Source organism: Staurois parvus, unplaced genomic scaffold, assembly GCF_062004578.1.
Source record: "Staurois parvus isolate SC_StPar_1 unplaced genomic scaffold, SC_StPar_1.0 ptg000096l, whole genome shotgun sequence".
Taxonomy (NCBI): Eukaryota; Metazoa; Chordata; class Amphibia; order Anura; family Ranidae; genus Staurois; species Staurois parvus.
This window is the reverse complement of record NW_028317892.1, coordinates 5,372,784-5,392,811: the sequence shown is the minus strand read 5'-3', so window position 1 is coordinate 5,392,811 and position 20,028 is coordinate 5,372,784. Positions and strand designations below refer to the sequence as shown.

General features: G+C 43.5%; 1 protein-coding gene across 1 annotated transcript in view; it reads right to left on the bottom strand.

Annotated features, from left to right (window-relative positions):
• The window catches only part of RNF170 (ring finger protein 170), a 39,018-nt gene extending 19,293 nt beyond the window's left edge, over positions 1–19,725 (bottom strand). The window contains exon 1 of the mRNA XM_089670863.1: positions 19,439–19,725. The gene's annotated coding sequence lies outside the window, so the exon portion shown is untranslated. The remainder of the gene's footprint in view (positions 1–19,438) is intronic.
• Between the last annotated feature and the right edge of the window lie 303 nt (positions 19,726–20,028).

Genomic DNA, 20,028 nt, shown 5'->3' with positions numbered 1-20,028 from the left:
ATCCCATTTGATCAGAGAGTATTGATTGTAAAAATACAGGTGTCTATGCCTCTGTCCAGTAATAACTACAATCTTAACCCCTTAGCGCCGGCACCTCCCGGCCCTTTAAGGGTTTCAGAAGCCGGGAGGCGGGGCAGGGTTTTAGGGTCATGTGACCACCATGATTTGCCATCACGGCGGTCACATGATCGGGAAAGGTCACGATCGAAAGAGGAGATCGGAACCTTTCCGTGAGTACCGGACATGTGTGCAGGGCGAGCGCTGTCAGCACGTTTTTCTTAATTGCACACAAATGTGCGGCCGCTCGGCGTCTAGGCCGGCGTGAAGAGGTTAAACCCCAGAGCTAACTTGATTTCATGAGAAGATTGCTATATTCATTTTTAGTTTTTAATAATTTCTAACATATAAACATGATGATTTTAGTTAAAGTGGAACTTCACCTCTCTCAATCAACACAGACTATTTCTAATCCTTACACTGCCAGCATTAGTAAATAGATAGGAAAGCATATCATATTTATTTGTTTTAACCTTTCGTGCATTCCGGCAGTTACTTAGGCAAATGATCTCGTACATCCTGGGAGTCATCATGGGGGCAGGGAGGGTTCTCAGCTCAGCCAATGCCTGAGCTAAGGACAGATGGATTCCAGGAAGTAACTGTTTGTTTAGCACTGATCACTGTATTGGTGTCACTGGGTATGTCAGTGACACCAAGTCAGTTCCCTCCAGTGTCAGAATGCCCGCCGCAGTCCTGCTATAAATCGCTGATCGCCGCCATTACTAATAAAAATAAATTTAAAAATTCCAGTATCTATACCGCCATTTGTAAATGCTATAACTTTCACGTAAACTAATTTACATGTATTGGGATTATTTTTTTTTTAGTAGACATGTAGCAGAATACATTTTAGCCTAAACTTATGACAAAATTTGATTTTTCACATTTTTTTTACTGAATATGTTTAATAGCAAAGTGAAAAAATATTGTTTTTTTTAAAAAAAATGCCGATCTTTTTTTTTCTATAGCGCAAAAATAAAAAGATGGACAGGCGATCAAATATCACCAGAAGAAAGCTCAATTTGTGGGAAAAAAAAAAAAAAGGACGTAAATTTAATTTGGGTGCAGCGTTGCATGACTGCACAATTGTCAGTTAGGCTACGTTCACACTAGCGTTGTGTGCAGGTGGCAGAGAGGCATTTGGGAAGCGTTTTTACCGCTTCCCAAACGCCTCTGACAATTCTGCACATTGCAGCACATGGTGCTGTTTTTAACGGGAGTGTTAGCATTAGCGTCACGGCAAAATGGACACCTCTGGTCAAGTCAGGAGGCCTTGAAGCCTCCTATTCTAGCCTATGGTGCTGCTCCGCAAACGCCCGACCGCGGTTGCGGGGCGTTTGCAGAGTGGTAACACCATTTAAACTTCATTATAGGCTTTTGTGGGGCGTTTTTAATGCTCGGCAAACACCTAGCAACCGCCGCTAAACCGCGCATGCGGCGTTGGTGGAGCGTTTGCCGAGCGTTAAACACTCCACAAACACCGGACCAACGCTTGCCAAACGCTATAGGGCCGTTTGGCAAGCGTTGGTAAAACAGTCAAGTGTGAACGAGCCCTTAAAGTAATGCAGCACCTTAATGTAAAAAATGGCCTGGTCTGGAAGGGGTGGTAAATCCTCAGGAGGGCAAGTGGTTAATACAGTGCGTGTTTTCCCTTTCTTCCTAAGGATTTCAGTGTGCCATACTCAAGGATGGACTAGAGTTTGTGTTCACACTGAGCAGATTAACCCTCTCTATTTGTCTTGATGACCACTGTCCTTGAGACAGAAAGTGGGGAGGGGGAAGATGTCATCAAAGCAAAAGATGAGAAAAATATTCCATTGGGAACACCATTTTCAATGTCGACTCTCCAAGATGGGAATTCCGTTCACTTTGGAGAGATTTTCTCTCATTTTCTGTTGTGTCTCTTAGATAGGAAGTGAGGGGAAATTACACTAGTGGCACAAATACACCAAAATAAACTGCATAGGGTTTTTAACCTTCCTATACATGTATTAACGTTCATGTAGTAAGACACTGAAAAGTTGTAAGGCCAACGTAAAACATGAACAAACCTATGTTGAAAGACACAAACTATATAACCTCTGACTTACAGCATTTTTTGCCCTTAAAATGATGGGCTCTGTTGATATCCCATCCCCTTGATTGCTGATACTTCCCTTCTCCTTGCCTTGTTTGTCTAGTGGGCCAAGAGTAGATAGCTTTGTGTTGGCTCCATGTCCATGACAAGGGATAGCAACAAAAGGTACGAGCAGGGAGAAAGGTCTTATCACAGGGAGCTTGTTACTTATGCTTAATGGGAGAACAGTGACTGGTCTGCTTTAGTGGAGGGTTTATTGTCCATCTCTGTTGTGTAGGAGGCTGGCAGAGCCTTCAGTAGAAGAAGAAGAAAAAAGGGAAGCGCCATCTAAGTGCAGCAAACCTACAATTTTCATTAAGCTCATAAATTGGCAACTCACGTTAGAAACTGCAGTTTTTAACATGCGAGTTGCTAATTTATGAGCTTAATGAAAATTGTGAGTTTGCTGCACTTAGATGGCGCTTCCCTTTTTCTGCTGGAATTGTGTTTATAGAGTTAATTTCTAACTCTTGGCTAGCAGCCACAAGTTTGAAGCAGACCATAAGAGTGTATTCCCTGGACTCCACATTGGGTTTCAATGGAATTTTAATCGGACTTTTAAGCTATTTTGTACAAAAGATAAGCCCTATGGCTTTAACTCTTTATGTGCCATAAATACCCTTTTACCAGAACTTATTGCAGATTTCTTCCAGGGAAGCAGGTTTTCATGTCAAACACTGAAGTAAGCCCAACAAAAAAAAGTTGTAAGTTTACAGAAAGCATATAAAATAGCTCTTTCCCTAAAACACGGGTGACAAAATGGCAGCTCTCCAGCTGTTGCCAAACTACAAGTCCCATGAGGCATTGCAAGATTGACAGTTACAAGCATGGCTCCCAAAGGCAGAGGCATGATGGGACTTGTAGTTTTGCAACACCTGGAGGGCTACCAGTTTTGACACCCCTGCCCTAAAATCTCTCTTCTCAACCCTTCTTGATCATAGAGTAGACTAGACTAGATTTACTCAGCCTTCAAAAGTGGGTATCTACTACATCATCTGGCAAATAAAGTGCATATACCCTACACAAAAATGCCTTGTGACCACTAGACAGCAAGAGAACTGTGCAGCTCCAGATTTTTGTAAGTGCCGTCTTGCAAGTCAGTAACAGCAGACTCTCTTGTGGACATCTTGATTCTTTTGCGCTAAATTGGCAGGCCATGAATCAACTTTTCTGGACCAATTTCAACTATGTTGCCAACTCCCCCTCAGGAATAGAAGAGATTCTTCTGCAGCCAAGATCCTGGAGGTATATGGTTTCAGTCCTGGACATGCATGCCATCTGCACAAGCATTCAGGTCTCTGTACAGGATGAAGCAAGTATGCAGGATTGTGATTAACCCTTTAATGGGAAAGACGTCTGATCATGTGACCACTTTGACAGCCAATCTCAACGGCCACATGATACAAAAGCTGCAGCGGCAAAAGGGTGTTAAAGCCCACTCTTGTATCATGTGACCTCAAAGATTGGCTCTCAAAGCGATCACATGAACAGAAGCTTTTTCCATCACATGCTGGGAAGTCCTTCCCGCTGGCTCCAATCAGAAGCCTTGACCGAAAGTAGGCAGTGAAAGCTTGGTCAGTGTGCTGGGGGGGGGGGGGGGTGCAGTATGCAACTTCCTGCCGCTGCGGATGCATATGTGTGGTGGCAGGGTGTTAAAACCCACCTTTCTTGCCACCGCATATATGTGTTACGTGGTCAGCAAGAGAGTAATGTTATGGTGTAGTTTAGGTTTAGTTGTGTTTTTGGCTTTTGGCGTATTTTTCTACAGCCAGTAAACTCCCCAGCATGTTATCCTATGTGTCCATGCACACAGACTGTAAACAATGGTTTTTGGCAGGGGCGTTTTTTGGCTGGGAAAAAGCCCACAACTAGTGGGTTTCTAGAGGAGTTTTTTTTAGCTGTAAAAACGCTTTAACATGGCAAACCACGTCAAATCCGCGTTTTTGGACTTTTTTTGACCACAACAATGTATTTTTTCCGTAAACAAATGCTAAAAAACGTTGCAAAACGCTAATGAAAAAACACAAAAAAAATGCTGCAAAACTCACTTTTTTTTAAAGTGACTTTATACAACTAACGTTACCAGCATTATTAAAACACCACGTGTGCATGCAGCCTAAGTCTGGCCATAGACGAGCCGTTTATCAGCTGACAATTCGGCCGATAAACAAAAAATCGGTCGGCCCCGTTGTTGATGCTGCCACCAAAAAAAAAACGATCGTTTTTCATGGATTTTCCAGCATGACCGATAAAACTAAACGAGAATATCTGCGAAAAACGGCCGACAGGCTGCCCCACTAACGGCGTGAATATTGGCCGATTTTTCGTGCGGACGAAAATTCGGCCAATAAATGACCCGTCTATATCCTGCATAAGAGTTAACCACTTGCCTACCGGGCACTTTCACCCCCTTCCTGCCCAGGCCAATTTTCAGCTTTCAGGGCTGTTGCACTTTGATTTACTATTGCATAGTCATGCAAAACTGCACCCAAACAAAATGTGTATAAATTTTTTTTGAGACATATAGAGCTTTCTTTTGGTGGTATTTATACACCACTGGATTATTCTTTGCTAAACAAACAAAAAACAAACCCAGATTTTTTATTTTTTGCTAAACAAACAAAAAAAAACCCAGAAATTTTGAAAAAAAAGGGTGTTTCTGTTAAAATTTTGTAAATAAGTAATTTTTCTCCTTCACTGATGAGGCTGCACTGATGGGCACTGACATGTGGCACTGATAGGTGGTACTGACTAGGTATTTATAGACTGCACTGATGAGGAGGCACTGACAGGCATCACTGATGGGCACTGATATGTGGCACTGACAGGCGGCAATGATGGACACTGATGGGGCTGCACTGATAATCAAGTATGATAGGTAAGATACGACTTGATGTGTTTTTGATGCAATTTTCATATTACTGCAATTACTGTAGGAGAATAGCTTGGGGAAAAAAAGCACGGAAATCGCATTTAAAAATAAATGTGTGTAAATGCTTTTTTTTAATGCCTTTTCATTGAAGTCTATGGGGCACAAAATTGCACTGCATTTCACCAAAGTAACAAGAGACCATTCCTTAAAGTCACACCGTAATTGCCTTGCATTGAAGTGAATGGGCAACACTGAAATCAATGTGATTTTTATTGTCATACAATTTGCTACCCGTGTTGCAGTGAATTTCACACCAGTGTGAACCAGGCCTTATCAGAAAGTGAAAGAATTTATGAAGGTTTTCCTTGATTTAGATAATGACCTGATCCAATTATTCTCTAGCTAAACGCTATATCATTTGATTTTCCAGTTCCATGGATTTTACACTTTATTTTGATGGCAGTCATCCACACTATAGCAACCCAGAGGAAACCACCAGGGGCTTGCATAGTGTGTCAAATTTCAATCACAGGTTCCATGTTGTCCATTCATGTATTCTTTGGTCTCTTTGGTATTCTTATTGTGGTTAGTGAACCCTTGAGGCTAATGCACAGATAGCCAGTATTACTAAAAAAATGTGTAAAACATGCTACTGCCTACTTTGCTTAACATTTTCATCTTCTCTCCACTCTTGACTTATGTTTGGCCTTAGACTGGGCATAGACCAAGGGTGTCAAACTGCATTTCATCGCAGTATCAGCATTATGGTTGCCCTCAAGGGTCGTTTGTATCTGTAAGACTAGATATCCAGAGCACCCAACCCACTATTACATCAGATGTCAAGAATCCCACGCCCTCCCTAATATCACTATGCACCCCCTTTGGGGGCAGAGCTGGAAAGCAGAAAGTGCAGAGTCTGGAGGAGGACCAAAGGAGGAGTGGAGTCAGTTACCAGAGTCTGTTGAATGCCGAGACCAGGGGAGGCAGAGATAAGGGGGTGCTGCAGCTGCACTGAAAGGTGCAGGATTTGGCAGAGGAGTTCTATTCTCCTCTCTGCTGCCGACTGCTGAAACAAGGTGGGGGCAGAGACAAGGGGGTACCTGCAGGAGAGGTGCAAGGGCTACATGAAATGGCCTGGAGAGCTGGATTCAGCCCGCAGGCCTTGTGTTTGACACCTGTGGCATGGACTGTTAGTTTGTATTCATTCAGCCAACGGGCTGAACAAAGAAAAACTTAAGCCTAATGCACACATACTGAAATTTGTCTGGTTCAGCAGAAACTGGCTGAATTCTGATATTTATGAACCACTGTCTTTTTAACTAAAGACTGTCTATTAAGCCAATGGCTGCAGTGCTGTTCTGTGTATTCTAATGGAGGGAGCCCCTGCTGTCAGAATACAACAGAACAGCTGGAGAGATCCTTGCGCCCACACAGGGGCGGATTGACCATTTGGAAACTCGGGCACTGCCCGAGGGCCCGGGGTCAGTAGGGGGCCCCCATTAGATGCCCCTGGTACCTTTTTGATAGGCTCTTTTGAGTTTGGGAAAGGACACAGGGGCCCCATGATCCCCTCTTGCCCGGGGGCCCCAGGAGTTGTCAGTCCGCCCCTGCTCCCACATCACTTGTGTTGATGTGGGGATCTGTCAGGTTTTTTTTTTCCTTTGTTCAATCCACTACTTGAATGAAAAAAAAAACAAAACTATACATGTATACCCAGCTAAACAGATTCCTCCATCCATTCCTCCTGCTGCTATCAGCACACACTGATCAGTGCCTGTACTCACTTGGCTACAGCTCCTGATCAACAAGAGTTTTCCAGTGTACATGTTTGAAAGAAGTTGATCCAATGGTTGCCATCTGTTGAACACGGAGGGCCACACACACACACACATCAAAATTTGACCCGCCCCTGCTGAGCCAGGTGAATTTCAATCTGTCTATGCCCAGCTTTGCTCGCATTACACCTTGTAAACCTTACATATACCCAGTGAAGTGACTGACCTCAGGTGATACACAGAGATAGAACAAATCCTCCTACATAAGTTGTACTTGTCTATCAGCAGTTTTCTCTAGTCTAGATCCAGTAAAAGTGTTGAATGGCTAAAGCTTGTAGAGCCTTCAAAAGAAAAAAAAAAGGAGCGGAAAGCTAAAGTTACACTCTGCAGAGCTCAGTGAGGAGAGTTCTGAGAGCTGATTGGATAGAAGGGACACCCACCAAAGCCCCTCCCCCCTCCACACAGCTCACCAGAGCAGAGCTGAGGCTGTCAATCTACTGGAGATCCCTGTCACCATTATTCTCATGGTGTTAGGAAAACTTGACAGATATGATCCATGCTGATAACAGAGGAATGAAGCAGAAGGCAGAAATTACACTTATTGCTCTTAACTCAGACAAGTACACACTATAGAGGAATATGCTTTGTTCATATTTCATGTCTACAACCACTTGCAATTGCATAAGCACATATATACAGTACTTCAGGAAATAAAAATAAACCCAAACATTAAAATATCATATAAGCTTCATATAAGCACACTTGTCCTCAAAAAACCCCTCCATCTTAACCTATTTGTCCATTGAGACATAGGTGTTTACAGGTATTTAGAGTCAGAAAAAAACATCACTTGCAGGTTCTGAAGAGTAGCGTTTGGTAGTGGTGCACCAAAACGAATATTCAGGACTGAAACCAAAAATTCAAGATGCACTTGACCAAAAACAAAAATTGAAACCGAAATGGACAGTTTTTGAAAACATTTTTCTTTCATATATACACTATATTGACAAAAGTATTGGGATGCTTGCTGTTACACATGAACTTTAATGACATCCCAGTCTTAGTCCGTAGGGCTCAATCAGTTGGCCCACCCTTTGCAGCTATAACAGCTTCAACTCTTCTGGGAAGGCCGTCCACAAGGTTTAGGAGTGTGTCTATGGGAATGTTTGACCATTCTTCCAGAAGTGCATTTGTGAGGTCAGGCACTGATATCAGACGAGAAGGTCTGGCTCACAGTCTCTGCTCTAATTCATTCCAAAGGTGTTCTATCTGGTTGAGGTCAGGAATCTGCCGTCCGGTCAAGTTCCTCCACCCCAAACTCACTCATCCATGTCTTTATGAACCTCGCTTTATGCACTGGTGCGCAGTCATGTTGGGACAGGAAGGGGCCATCCCCAAACTGTTCCCACAAAGTTGGGAGCATGAAATTGTCCAAAATGTCTTGGTATGCTGACGCCTTAAAAGTTCCCTTCACTGGAACAAAAGGGGCCAAACCCAAACCCTGATAAACAACCCCACACCATAATCCCCCCTCCACCAAACTTTACACTTGGCACAATGCAGTCAGAGATGTACCGGTCTCCTGGCAACCGCCAAACCCAGACACGTCCATCAGATTGCCAGACAGAGAATCGTGATTCTTCACTCCAGAGAACACGTCTCCACTGCTCTAGAGTCCAGGGGCAGAATGCTTTACACCACTGCATCCAAAACTTTGCATTGCACTTGGTGATGTAAGGCTTGGATGCAGCTGCTCGGCCATGGAAACCCATTCCATGAAGCTCTCTACACACTGTTGTTGTGCTAATCTGAAGGCCACATGAAGTTTGGAGGTCTTTAGCTATTGACTGTGCAGACAGTTGGCGACTTCTGCGACCTGTGTGCTTCAACATGCGCTGACCCAGCTCTGTCATTTTACATGGCCTACCACTTTGTGGCTGAGTTGCTGTTGTTCCCAGTTGCTTCCACTTTGTTATAATACCACTAACAGTTGACTGTGGAATATTTAGTAGGAAGGAAATTTCACGGATGGACTTATTGCACAGATGGCAATCTATCACGGTACCACGCTTGAATTCACTGAGCTCCTGAGAGAGACCCATTCTTTCACAAATGTTTGTAGAAGCAGTCTGCATGCCTAGGTGCTTGATTTTATACACCTGTGGCCATGGAGGTGATTGGAACACCTGAATACAATGATTTGGAGGGGTGTCCCAATACTTTTGGCAATACAGTATAGAAAATTGTATTATATCTGACTTTTTAATTAATATAATGAATTTAAACGAATATGAATTTAAAAATCCAGCAATGTAAAAAAACTTACTGAAAGTAACCCACAAAAATTGGACAGAAAATGAAATATATATAAAATTAAAAAAAAAAACAAAACTAAATAGAACTAAATTGAAGTCAATGGGGGGGGGGCTATGATTTAGCATTGAAGTCAACAGGACGCGATGTTGCATTGAAGTCAACAGGGCGCGATGTTGCAATGAAGTCAACAGGGCGCGATGTTGCAATGAAGTCAACAGGGCGCGATGTTGCAATGAAGTCAACAGGGCGCGATGTTGCAATGAAGTCAACAGGGCGCGATGTTGCAATGAAGTCAACAGGGCGCGATGTTGCAATGAAGTCAACAGGGCGCGATGTTGCAATGAAGTCAACAGGGCGCGATGTTGCAATGAAGTCAACAGGGCGCGATGTTGCATTGAAGTCAACAGGGCGCGATGTTGCATTGAAGTCAACAGGGCGCGATGTTGCATTGAAGTCAACAGGGCGCGATGTTGCATTGAAGTCAACAGGATGCGATTTTGCATTGAAGTCTTATCATTATCGGCACTTTTTTTTTTCGGTCAGCAAAACACCAATAACCTGATTTTCAGCGGCCGATGTATCGGTGCATCACTAGCATTTGGGCTTAAAAAACGCACAAACATGCATAAACGTATTTTAACACTAGGCACGTTTATGCACGTTCACGTGCTAATACATTCGAATGGTCAAAACAAATTAAAAGAGAAGTACAGCAAAAGCTCTTTTGGCTGTACTTCTCCTGTGGATCACAAGAGTGCAGTTTATTCTGCACTCCTATGACCTGTTTTCAACTGACAGCAGGCTGAAGCCCATGTTGGCTGAGTCACTCAGACGGTCCAGGCTGGGGAAATATATAAAAATAGTGAAGCGCTACTAAAAATAAACAATTCTAAAATACAATATGCTAATAATAATAACTAGAAAAGCTACAATTTCTGGGGAAATTGTGTGAAGTGTTCTTGTGTTCAGCTCACACTCTAGCTTTTGTCAGCTCTCACTCTAGTTTTGAACATTTCACCATTCATTCCTATGGGACCGATTTCAGCACAAAAACGCCGATATTTCGTGAACCATTTGGCAAAACGTTCCACAAAGTAATAGCACACCAATCGGGAACAATCCGCACGTTTCGGTTTATTACTGTCTATGTAGTGTAAAAACTGTGGGAGGAGTTAGGGTGGTAAATTTGGCTATAATAATAAGAATATATATGTGAGATAACAGTAAGTGGTCTTGCCATGCAAGAACACTTAATAACCCCCTTTACTACCCATACATGGGTAATATATGGTGATTAGCCAAAAACGTGGTCCCTTACAATAAGGGAAAGAATACACATACAGTGGGGCAAAAAAGGATTTAGTCAGCCACCAATTTTGCAAGTTCTCCCACTTAAAAAGATGAGAGAGGCCTGTAATTGGCATCATAGGTAGACCTCAACTATGAGAGACAAAATGAGAAAAAAAATCCAGACAAATCGCATTGGCTGATTTGGAAAGAATGTATTTGCAAATTATGGTGGAAAATAAGTATTTGGTCACCTACAAACCAGCAAGATTTCTGGCTCTCACAGACCTGTACTTCTTCTTTAAGAGGCTCCTCTGTCCTGCACTCATTACCTGTATCAATGGCACCGATTTGAACTTGTTATCAGTATAAAAAGACACCTGTCCGCAACCTCAAACAGTCACACTCCAAACTCCACTATGGTGAAGACCAAAGAGCTGTCGAAGGACACCAGAAACAAAATTGTAGACCTGCACCAGGCTGGGAAGACTGAATCTGCAATAGGCAAGCAGCTTGGTGTGAACAAATCAACTGTGGGAGCAATAATTAGAAAATGGAAGACATACAAGACCACTGATAATCTCCCTCGATCTGGGGCTCCACGCAAGATCTCACCCCGTGGGGTCAAAATGATCACAAGAACGATGAGCAAAAATCCCAGGACCACATGGGGGGACCTAGTGAATGATCTGCAGAGAGCTGGGACCAACGTAACAAAGGCTACCATCAGTAACACACTACGCTGCCAGGGACTCAGATCCTGCAGTGCCAGACGTGTCCCCCTACTTAAGCCAGTACATGTCCGGGCCCTTCTGAAGTTTGCTAGAGAGCATTTGGATGATCCAGAAGAAGATTGGGAGAATGTCATATGGTCAGATGAAACCAAAATAGAACTGTTTGATAGAAACACAACTCGTCGTGTTTGGAGGAGAGAGAGTGCTGAGTTGCATCCAAAGAACACCATACCTACTGTGAAGCATGGGGGTGGCAACATCATGCTTTGGGGCTGTTTCTCCGCAAAGGGACCAGGATGACTGATCCATGTACAGGACAGAATGAATGGGGCCATGTATCGTGAGATTTTGAGTGCAAACCTCCTTCCATCAGCAAGGGCACTGAAGATGAAACGTGGCTGGGTCTTCCAACATGACAATGATCCCAAACATACCGCCCTGGAAACGAAGGAGTGGCTTCGTAAGAAGCATTTCAAGGTCCTGGAGTGGCCTAGCCAGTCTCCAGATCTCAACCCTATGGAAAACCTTTGGAGGGAGTTGAAAGTCCGTGTTGCCCAGCGACAGCCCCAAAACATCACTGCTCTAGAGGAGATCTGCATGGAGGAATGGGCCAACATACCAACAACAGTGTGTGCCAACCTTGTGAAGACTTACAGGAAACATTTGACCTCTGTCATTGCCAACAAAGGATATATAACAAAGTATTGAGATGAACTTTTGATATTGACCAAATACTTATTTTCCACCATAATTTGCAAATAAATGCTTTCCAAATCAGCCAATGTGATTGTCTGGATTTTGTTTCTCATTTTGTCTCTCATAATTGAGGTCTACCTATGATGCCAATTACAGGCCTCTCTCATCTTTTTAAGTGGGAGAACTTGCACAATTGGTGGCTGACTAAATACTTTTTTGCCCCACTGTATGTGTTTACCGTGCAAGATGACGATTAAATAAAGTGCCTTAAAACAATACATATAAAAAAAAAAAAACATATGCAAATGCCTGATAATCCCAAAAAATAGTCCAAAGAATATGTATAACTGTGATCTTTAGACAACAGAACAATCATGCAGGTGATGAAGTGCTCTAGTGATCTTCACTCAAGTGTCAAAAAATCCTCAAACAGCAATGCCTGCTCACCTCCACACATTGACCCAAGGGGCCAACACGCTTTTAGGATCACCTTAAACCAGATCCTTAAAGTTACTTCTTCCACCCATGGACAAACAGATATCTCATATGCTCCTCTGTTCAGCAACTCTTACTCCTTGGATGGTACTCCTTGGATGGTACTGCAATAACGCTTTTACTCCACCTCCACTTCGGGTCATATTAGTGAAATATAAAAACAGATTCCTCCATAGTGTAATATGTTTTAATAGATAAATATATTAAATAGCCATTGTTACACTCACATGTGCTCCAAACAGAAATCGCTATTCACCACATCCTATGGGTGTACTGCATGGGCTGGGTGTAGCAATATGGCCTCTGCGCCCGAAAGTGCATCACCGCGTAACCAGAAATGGCGTACCGACGCGTTGCCTCGTGACTTCATCAGGGTTAACCAGGCTGGGGAAAGATCCTGACTTTAAAGTCGGGATCCACCCCAGCATCTGGAGCACCTGGCTCAGCCTCTCAGCAATCCACTGAGAGGCTGAGCCAGCCTCCCCCTCCACAGACCAGCGCTCCAGTAAGCATGGGGGGCAGAGCAGATAGACATCACAGGTCTAACAGTAGGCTGCGGTTCACAAGGCGCATGTGCTGTGGGAAGCTGGCTGTGAAGCTACAAGGAGTCACAGGCAGCTTCACTTAGTAAACATGCTGGCATCAGGAACCCAAAGACCAGTGAAGAACCGTCCCAAGCGAGGAAAGCCCTGGATCCCTGGACAGGTAAGTGTCCTTTTATTAAAAGTCAGCACCTACAGTATTTGTAGCTGCTGGCTTAACTTTTTTCGGGGAGGGCACTGAAAATCCTCTAAACATTCCTAATTCTGTAACATTCATAATCCAGTGTAAATGGGCCCTACCTAACGCTAGTTTAACACATCACCTTGCAGGATGCAAAGAGAAATCAATATATTACCCCATCCACATTAAACAGCATTATTTTTTAACATCCAAGATTATTGTTTATTGAATCAATGGTATAGTACAATAACAGCAACACACAAGCAGTACAGTGAGACATTATCTGAAAACATAAATCAAAACATACAAGATAAATCAGTGCAACCCTTCAGGCATAGAGGAGCAGGGATCACAGCAATGTCAGTGGCAATGCAACCAGTTAACAAGCAAAACATCAACAGAGTAGCATGTTCATTGTTCCGTCCAGGGTTACCAAACCTTATCGAACTTCCCAGGACAACCTGTATGTATGTACATTTTTACATAGGTAATACTGCATTAATAGACGCTTCCCACAAGGCCATTGGGGGGGGGTCAGGGAGAGGTTCAGTTCCGAAGTATCTCCTTGGCATAATATAACAAGTGGGAAAGGAGCAGTTTGGTGTGGCGAGGCCTCTGTTCACCACCTTGTATACCCAACAATACAAGCTCAGGGAAGAGTGAAAGGGACAGCCGTAGCCGGGTGTTAACACAGATAAACACCTCCATCCAAAACTGCTCCACTTTAGGACAGACCCAAAACATATGAAAGTGCCCTCACAGGAATGACAACGGGGACAGTCAGCGGACCTCTGTGGATAGATTCTGTGCAGTATCTGAGGTATGTAGTATACCTTGTGCAAAAATGTCTGCAGCAATTTGTCTCTAGAGGAAATAACCAATTTAGAACTATCTTCAAAACATTCTTCCCATGATTCCCCATCCAAGGTTGGAATGTCCTCCTGCCATTTCACCCATACCCTATCCATCTTGGGGGAGTCCAAGCTGAGAAGAGCCGAATAAGAGAAGACAAAGGTTTAGAAAGGGACTCCTGCACAAGAAGATCCTCTATTGAGTCAGTCTCCAGTCTAGGGGAGGTTGGAAATTCTGCTTGTGCTTCATGGCACAATTGGTAATATCTAAAGTACATCCACCCAGGTAATCTGTGTTTACAGGAGAGATCTCCAAATGATAGCAAGGTACCCATAGGCATGATGTCCTTAACCAATCTGATGCTATAACGTGCCCACACCTGGGGGTCAGGTAGCTGCTGGAAATGAGAGAGTTGGATTGCCCCACAAAGGGCAATATGGGGACCACTCATGAGTCTGCAGAAAACATTTCCTAGCTACAGTCCAGACAAGAATAGTGACCTTCGTAGGGAGTGGAAAGGGAGGCGTAAGCCATAGGGCCTCAATGTACAAGACTACTCAATTTTAAAAGGGAACCCAGTATGGCCGCTTCGAGACATACTACAGCATTAGCCCGAGATCCTGTGAACCACCATCGTACAGTGACTAAGATAGCTGACCAATAATAGATCAGAAAATTGGGTAGTGCCAAGCCACATCATATCAGCAACTGGAGGGTGGACCTTGCAAAAAGGGGGGGGGGGCACTAAACAGCATTGATAAAGATATATCCATTGGTAAATGTCAGCGGCTGTCAGAATACCCAAATCTGATTGGCTTCCGTCACTGCTCATTCAAAAAAATATCCTGTACTGTTGCTTCCGGTCTAGGTTCTAAGAGTGTGTGACAGGGTGACAATGCAGGAGAACAACTGAGAGACAGAGACATCCTATAACAGGCTAATATTTAAATGAAAGCGGCAGATTTAAATGTATTGTCAATGACTTTTGAATTTAATATGTTAGGGTTTTTTCACATCAGCCGTCATGCTAAAACACCACAGGCTAATGTCAGTTGTGTAGGGGCAGTGCTTGGCATGGTTACAATGCAAGGCATGGTTTACCTTATTTTTAAAGTTTACTGACGTGTCAAAAAGTGACACGTCATTCAAGTCTACGCACCTAGGTGACATGCGATGAGTTGTACTGCAAAAAAATGCAGCAAGTCTGTATTTTCACGTAATGCAATGCATCTAGCCTAAAGCACCCATACGTGGATCAAAATTCAGCCAAATTACAATCCATTTCTGGGCAGACACTGTCTTATTTTCCGCGTTCAATCAGCGCTGCAGGCTATAGCCTGCAAAGCTTATCAGTGTATTCTGATGGTGGGGAAAGTCTCCCTATTGTCAGAATACAATAGCTCAATCAAGAGGATTCCCCCGTGCACATTCAGTGTGTGGATGAGGGAATCAAGTAAATTTTTTTTTGTTTAACCAACTGGTTGAACCAAATAAAAAACTGACTTATCTATGACTTTTCTATAAGTTGTTGTAAACTCTTACATATACCCAGTGAAGTGACTGGCCTCAGGTGATACACAGAGATGAAAAAAATCCTCCTATATACTGTAAGTTGTATCTGTCAACCTGCCACCTTCCGGTCTAACATCAGTTCAAAGTCCAGAATTTCTAAAGCTTGCCTGAACTGTAAGAAAAAAAAAAAAAAGGGGGCAGACAGCTGAAATTATATACTGCAGAGCTCAGTGAGGAAAGCTTTGTGAGCTGATTGAAGGGATGGGACACAACTCCCTTCACACAGCACACAGGAACAGAGCTGAGGGTGTCAATCACAGGTTGTGGTGGAGCTTCCTCCCATCACCTTTTTCTCCTGGTGTCAGGAAAGGTTATCAGAAGTGACTCAAGCAGATAGCAGAGGAACACTTAGTGCTCTGGAAAGAGGCAAGTACACACTATAGAGGGATATGCTTTGTTCATATTTCATGTCTGAGGTTTACAACCACTTTAATTTGATCCATGTAGATCAATGCAACTCAACGGAGATGGTGTGAACGAGCCTTAAGGCTGGATACACCCTTGAATTTCTTCAGGCAATTTTACATGCTTTTCTGCACATTTGTGTGCATGTTTTCAGGCTTCAGCTTTTTTGATTAGGCTGATGGAAAGCTTGTTACTTTGAAAAGGAGTGTTGAGAGTTTGCAAGAAGAGCATTAAGTGCATTTGTAAGCATTTTTCAGGTGCTTCCATTAAAGTCTATAGACACCAAAAATGCGTTACTCTGCCCCAAAGTAGCTTAAGTATTTTTTGGAGTTTCAAGGAACAAGATGCTTAAGTGTGAACAGGAACCATAAGATACAATGGCAATCCTCATTTCTTTTGACTCCCATTTCAAATTGCTCAGCTGTGAACCAGCCAGGGCTAAGGTATATGAGCCCATTTACACTGGTAGCAGCCCTTAATACTGCTCTGAAAAGTGATCTATGGTAACAGGATCCTGGATGTCAGATTGGGAACATGTAAGAGATCATTCTAATGGTAGTTATACACACTTTGATAAACATTTTTTTTGCTTTTCAGTCAATCTCTTCCAATGGAAATAATCTACAGATGCCAACCCATTTGATCAATGAATCACACAACGGAAAGTGGGTTTTGATCAATTGATACGATCATACAATATTGATTATGTCTCCATTTCCACCCTGTCACCCTTATCTGATTGATCGAAATAAGATTGTGTTAATGAACAAAGTATCTTCGTGCTGCCGATTAATGAAAAACGATTGATAAAAGTCAACCCAGGTCGAACAACTCAAAGTGAAGTAAGGCCCATTTCACACGGGCGATCTGATAAGGTCAGCTTGCCAGTTTTTTAGGCGGAACTGATCGGAACCTCCATTCACCTCCTCCATTCGGGTGTAAATGGGCTGATCTGGTCTGCTAAAAAAGAAAAAACAGAAGGGGATCCGTCCCATGTCTAAGGCAGGGGTGTCAAACTGGCGGCCCTCCAGCTGTTGCAAAACTACAGGTTCCATCATGGCTCTGCCTTTGGGAGTCATGCTTGCAACTGTCAGCCTTGCAATGCCTCATGGGACTCGTAGTGTGGCAACAGCTGGAGGGCCACCAGTTTGACACCCGTGGTCTAGGGCATTCGGATTGGAGGGCATTCAGATCGGAGGGAAGTTAGGTGTAAATGAACAGTGGAATCTGTTCACTCCCGGCTGACCATAGAGCAGAGTGAGCTCTGTCCATGTCCACTATGCATAAACTGATCAAATCTGCCATCCACCCACTCTGCTCTGAGCTGCAGGGGTTCAGTGAACACACCCCCTGCTGATTAAAACAGAAGGCGCCAATGTGAAAGGGCGCATAATCACAACGGAAGTTATGGCTATTCGATTGTTTGCAGTTTCGATTGTTTTGTTTGAATCACACATCAACTGGATATGAAAAAAAAACCCCAAACATGTATAGCAACCATATTGCTCATGACACTCATTACAATCTTATTGCATAGATCTCCTTTATATCTACCAACAACTACGTAGTGTATGTAGGACCTGCTTGATACAAATTGATTGGATAGCTTAGGTAGATCATAATATTACATAGTTTTGGTGAAACTTAGGTTGATTGAACAAAGATTGCACGGTTATATTGTAACACGTATACTCATCTTAATGGTGGTAACAATTTTTTATATAATTTCATTGTCTAAGCCTGGGTTCACATATGTGTGGTGCTGTATATCGCATGTGATTCACACAGGAACCGTACCGCATTCCTGTGCAAATCACATGCAATTTGTGTGTGGTGCAATTGGAGCCATACATTTTGTACGGCTCTAATCGCACCCCACCCGCACCACAAACGTGCAGGGCCCTTTTTTGGGTCCGCACTAGAATCGGATCGCATAGGTATTCACACATATGCGATCTGATTCTGTACATCGCACCGCAGTTTGTGGACTGCTTTCGGGGTGTTAACTTGAAATACACAACCTCAGTGGTTTGCATGAACGGGGTGCGATTCTGATGCGGTGCGGAATTCGCACTGCAAAGTTGCAAATTCTTCACCACATCAGTGTGAACCAGGGCTAAAAATATACTGTCCAATCAGAAATACTACTGGAAGATCGAAACGTTAATTCGATGTGGCATAGACTTAAAGGATAAGTTCACCTTTGGGAACTTGTTACATATTCCACCCGTTTTTAGGGTGGAACATGTAACATGTTCCCATAGCTGCAGCCGCTCCCCCTCCTCCTTCTGACAGTACGAGAAGTCTCCCCGTACTATCTGTCAAATGTGAAAACAGCACAGCCGTGCGCGGCCCCACCCACACGGCCGCATCATTCATTCACAGACTTCCGTGAATGAATGAACCGCAAGTCCCAGCAGCCTTAGCATGTTCCTATAGCTGCAGCAGTCCCCCTTCCCTCTGACAGATAATACGGGGAGAAGTCTCCCGGTACTATCTGTCGAATATAAAAACAGTGCAGACGTGCGGGGCGCCACCCACATGGCCACATCATTCATCCACATACTTCCATGAATGAATGAACTGCAAGTCCCAGCAGCCTTAGCATGTTCCTATAGCTGCAGCAGCCCCCCTTCCTTTTGACAGATAGTACCGGGATACCTCTCCCCATACTATCTGTCAAATTTGAAAACAGCGCAGATGTGCGGGGCACCACCCACATGGCCACATCATTCATCCACAGACTTCCGTGAATGAATGAACTGCAAGTTCCGGCAGCCTTAGCATGTTCCTATAGCTGCAGCAGCCTCTCCCTCTGACAGATAGTATGAGGAGACTTCTCCCCGTACTGTCAAATGTGAAAACAGCACAGACGTGCGGGGCATCACCCACATGGCCGCATCATTCATCCACAGACTTCCATGAATGAATGAACTGCAAGTCCCAGCAGCCTTAGCGGCTGTGGACTTGTACTTTGGCTGTGGAGCGCCGTGGTAGATCATTGAAGCTTCCTGTCAGAATATCTGCTTGCTCATACATCCCGTACGGCAAGCAGATATTCTGACAGGTCTGCAGGAGACATGCATGGCACCAGTGATCTACTGCGTGCTGGTGCAATGTCCAGGCTCCTGTAGACAAAAATAATAAATGCACATTGTTTTGCAGGTAAAATAATAAATGCACATTTTTGTGCAGTTAAAAAAAATGTGCATTTATTATTTTACCTGCAAAACAATGTGCATTTATTATTTTTGTCTAAAAGGTGAACTTATCCTTTAACAATCATATCAAATCTACTTTCCTACCTTCTGGACTTTCTGTCCAGACCGATCAGAAGAATTTTGATTAAATCTTTTCGGAAACGCCTTGATCCGATCATTCCACTGCATTGTTACGTGTATGGCCACTATAGTGTGAAGGAATAGGACAGCTACAACATGAATACATCTGATACATAGACTTGTATAGAGAGAATACGAGCATACCACAGTATAGTAATAACAACCCTTGTGACTGTGTGTAAATACAAAGTAATTACCTTGTCATGGTTGAGAGACAGTCCAGGAGTATGGCAGTCCCAGTACACTACACTGCAGACTTTGGAAGAAGTTTTCTCAGACAAGTAGCAGGCAGCCCCAGGCAGAGGAGAATGCAGACTATTTCATGGTGGGACTATGGAGGGAGAGGAGGAATAGCAGCAGCCTGTCAGCCCTAGGCTTGTATGCAGCAGATAAGACGTTAGAAGCACAGTCTAATCCATTCTCCCAGGCTGACAGTGGCACAATCTCATCTCTTCCTGGAGGAGGGCCCTGTGCAGGAAGACCAATGTATATCACTTCCTGTAGCAGCATTACATGACAAGTCTGCACAGCCAGCTGCTGCTGTCTATGTGATTGTCTGTCAGTGTGTGTGTGCAGAGGCTGCTGACTGCTTATGTCCTCCCACTCCTTCATACAGCCCTTCACACACTACATTCCTCATCATTAGAACTGGAGAAGACTAGACTGCCACATTACACACATTCTTCACATTCACAAACAGCTTTCATTGTCATAACACCCTTTCTTCTTCTTTATACATAATAGTACCAAAATTATAATTATACAAAATGTTACCATAATCACATTC